The 3,649-nt window shown below is 41.6% G+C and overlaps 1 non-coding gene across 1 annotated transcript; it reads right to left on the minus strand.

Moving 5' to 3' along the window:
- Positions 1–3,143: 3,143 nt before the first annotated feature.
- On the minus strand, positions 3,144–3,217 carry trnal-aag (transfer RNA leucine (anticodon AAG)). The gene has a single exon. It is a non-coding gene; the product is annotated as a tRNA-Leu (tRNA).
- Positions 3,218–3,649: the final 432 nt, after the last annotated feature.

A 3,649-nucleotide genomic window follows, 5' to 3' on the forward strand; every position in this document is an offset into this window, starting at 1 on the left:
TCAGACACCTGTCTCCCCTGTTTGTTTCTGTTTGTATTTCTCTTGAACGCAAATTTTGTTATATGTTTACATATAATGACAATAAAGTCTTCTTGAATCTTCTTGAATCTTGAAGTTATTCAAATGTGTCGACACTTTCCCAGCGTCCAGAAGAAGATCCAAACTATCACCCTCAGATGAGAGGAAATAAGTCAGGATGTTCAAGAACAACTCAGGAACCACCAAGGCTCAAGCCTGCCATGCCACTTGCTAAGGGACATAAATCAGTGGGGGTGCATGTATATATTTCAGCCTGTAAGTATACTTTTGACACTGTGTGGATTAGAGAAAACTTGCCCTTCCCCCTAAACATGGAGTTGAGCAGTCACACATATGGAGAACTTTTATCAAAAATATGAGAACCACTCATCCAAATGACTCCGGACTCAGCACTTTGATTTCTCGTGTTCCCAGCTTTACACCTGCCAAGTTTGAAATGGATCAAATGGAGTGTTTTCAAAGAAGGCAAAGAACAGCTAGATGGACAGCTGTACAGAGATGTCTTGAATTTTTAGCAAAGGGCTGTGAAACCTGCCTTTCAATCACACAGTCATCAGCCTATCTCTCTGTGCTCTTCTCACTTAATTTACCCTCAATAAAGTTTCAATAAAGGTTTGTCCGACTGGCCTTGTCCAAAGGTTCTCTGGCCCAGTGTTGGCTCAGGATTTGAATGCTGGAGCCTGTCCATGCTCTCACTTAGCAATGCTGTAAGCTGCTTATAGACAACCTTCTCTCTAATGCAAAAGACTTTTATCAAAGCAATGAGGACAACAGTGACATACAGATCTCAAAGTTGGTCCAAATCTTTTGAAGGCAGGAGAGCGAGGGGGGTCTCCTGTCCCGGTCTCCTGTCGTGGGGTCACAGAGCTGAAACATGCTGCGATTAAGAGCAACTGGAAACAGAGTGAGCAAAATCCAATAGCAGCCTCTGCAGCCTGAAATCATTATCAAATGTACTGAGTGTGTACTGAGAGGTCAATATATACTGTAGGGCAGCGCAGTGCTGCTTTCAGAGACTTCACAATGTCATGTCTAACAAACCAGGCAGGCGGGGCGGGAGGTGTCAAAACTGCATCTTTGTTCACAGGAAATAATGTCATCTGTTGCAATTCAGCACTTAAACAGCAAATCTGAAATGTGACAGAATCACTCTGTCTGTACCGCTTATCCAGTCCTTTAACTGGCCCGGCTCCATATCATTGTGATCCCAGGGACGACTGAATTCATTTAAGATGAGATACTATGCGGGAATTTTGCCAGGGGTCTGACAAGATGAGTAAGGATGTTAAACAAATGCCTTGGCAAGTTACACAACCCTTAAACAGCGGCGGATGCAAAGTAAATCTATCACCGATCACCTAAGAGACAAAAAAAAAGACACCACTGAGCTGCTACAGCATTTATCAGCGTGCCTAGGGAGGGTTGGATGCAGCCACTGTAAAAGCAAACTCATGCACGCTGAAATGCTTCACTGGTCAATACAATCAATGATTCTGCCTTTCAGCAAAATTGACGGGGCTGAACTCTGCACACGGCTGCCATTTAATCACACAGATGCTTTGCAAAGCGCTGGCTGCATTCAGGTGGTCTTTGCATTACCGTCATACCATCAAAGGTCTTTTGTCACAACCAGTGTGACAGCACTGAAGTCCTCCATCGGGGCAGGACAAGTGTAATCAATGTTTATGAAGAATGACAGAGAGCGGCATGCGGGGCAAGCAATCAGTCACAGACAGAGCACGGCAACAATAGGATGGCGGTAGGTTAACAAAATAGGGTGCAGGGACCTCCGGGCTCGTTTAGACAGGATGTTCATGAAAAGAATGAAAAGTTTAATGTCTCTTTTGTTTGATTTGGATGTTTAATTTATTCTCAGTGGGCTAATAAGTGAGCAGCTTCAGTGCTACAGTACAAAATGCTCATCAATTTAGTCTGTCATGCCCTTCAGTGGTACAAAAGTGCTCACTGCTTTGTTTTTTTAATCGAATAAATACAGATGGGGGGTGAAAATATAAATCAAATGTGCAAAAGAGGGACAAAGAAAGCAGCAGGTACAGGAGGTGTCCCAAAGAAAAGGTTTAGATGTCATTCAAAAGTGCAAGAGAGCTTGAAATTTAAATGTGATATATCACTAGGTGCAAGGGAAATGAAGCGATAATGCTGGTGGAGTACGCTATACAATAGGGGAGTCACAAAAATTAATTGTCAGGAGCTCAGCCAATCATTTAGTGGAGTAAATGCCACAAATGATAAGCAGAAATGCAGTTTTCTTGGCATTAAAAAAAAAAAGACTCAGAATTTAATTCTAATCACATTCAACAGCAAAAAGCAAACTGATGTTAGAAAAAAAAATTGGTAGATTTTTGAGAACTGAACAGAAGCATTTAAGTCTCTCAATTTAGCTTATGTTCTGGTGGTGGACAGCTGACATGCTGACATGACAGCATTACACAGTTGCTGCAGATTTGTCAGCTGCACATCCATGATGAGAATCTCCCGTTCTGCCACATCCCAAAGGTGCTCTACTGGATTGAGAGCAGGTGACTGTGGAGGTCATCTGAGTGCAGTGAACTCACTGTCGTGTTCAAGAAACCAGTTTGAGATGATCTGAGATTTGTGACATGGTGTGTTATCCTGCTGGAAGCAGCCATCAGAGGATGGGTACACTGTGGCCATAAAGGGATGGACATGGTCAGCAACAGTACTCGGGTAGGCTGTGGTGTTTAAATGATGCTCAGTTGGTACTAAGGGACCCAAAGTGTGTGAGGAAGATTTCCCCCACACCATTACACCACTACCTAATACATAATGCATAAAACTTTTTGACTTATGGATGGCAATCTGAAAGGATTGATACACCCTGCTCTGATACAAAGCAGGGTGTATCAATCCTTTCAGATTGCCATCCATAAGTCAAAAATTGTTATGCCAAAATCTGACCCTACAATCTGAAGATTGACCAAAAATCACTTAAATCATCTTACTTACAGCCATGTGACTGCCTGATTAGATATTAGCAGTGAACAGGTGTACCTTAAATGTCATCTAGTTTATAAAGCAGAAACAATTTCAGCTTGATGTAAGTAAATACCCGTGTGTTCTTATGGCCCGTATGGGGATCGAACCCATGACCTTGGCGTTCTTAGCACCAGGCTCTAACCAGCTGAGCTAACCGGCCTATTGCATCCATAGAGAGTCCAGTGGGTCTGTAGTCGGATCGACCTTAGATTAAAAAGTAAGTTATATTATAAAAAAAATTTTTTAATTCCCTTTGAATTGGAAGAAAAAAATGTGGGAGCTTGTTTTTGTCACTGAAAAGAAAAGACTGCCATCAATTAATCAAAATGTCAGGCGATTATCTTTAAAAAAAAAAAAAAAGTCGACTTAGTAACTGAAACATCTGAGAAAACAACTGAAATTTCGAGTTAAGTTGAAATTTTGTGATAATTACCCGAAATTTTGACTGATGGTTGGCAGAAAATGGCTTTTTTTCCAAGCTTCCATAAGAAATAAGCACAAATACCACTACACTCTACCATTAACTGATTATCTGTTGTGCTTTAGTGTTTCAGCTTACACTGCTGTACTGCTGCTGTACATACAAACAGCT

Source organism: Archocentrus centrarchus, chromosome 2 (assembly GCF_007364275.1).
Source record: "Archocentrus centrarchus isolate MPI-CPG fArcCen1 chromosome 2, fArcCen1, whole genome shotgun sequence".
NCBI classification, from domain to species: Eukaryota; Metazoa; Chordata; class Actinopteri; order Cichliformes; family Cichlidae; genus Archocentrus; species Archocentrus centrarchus.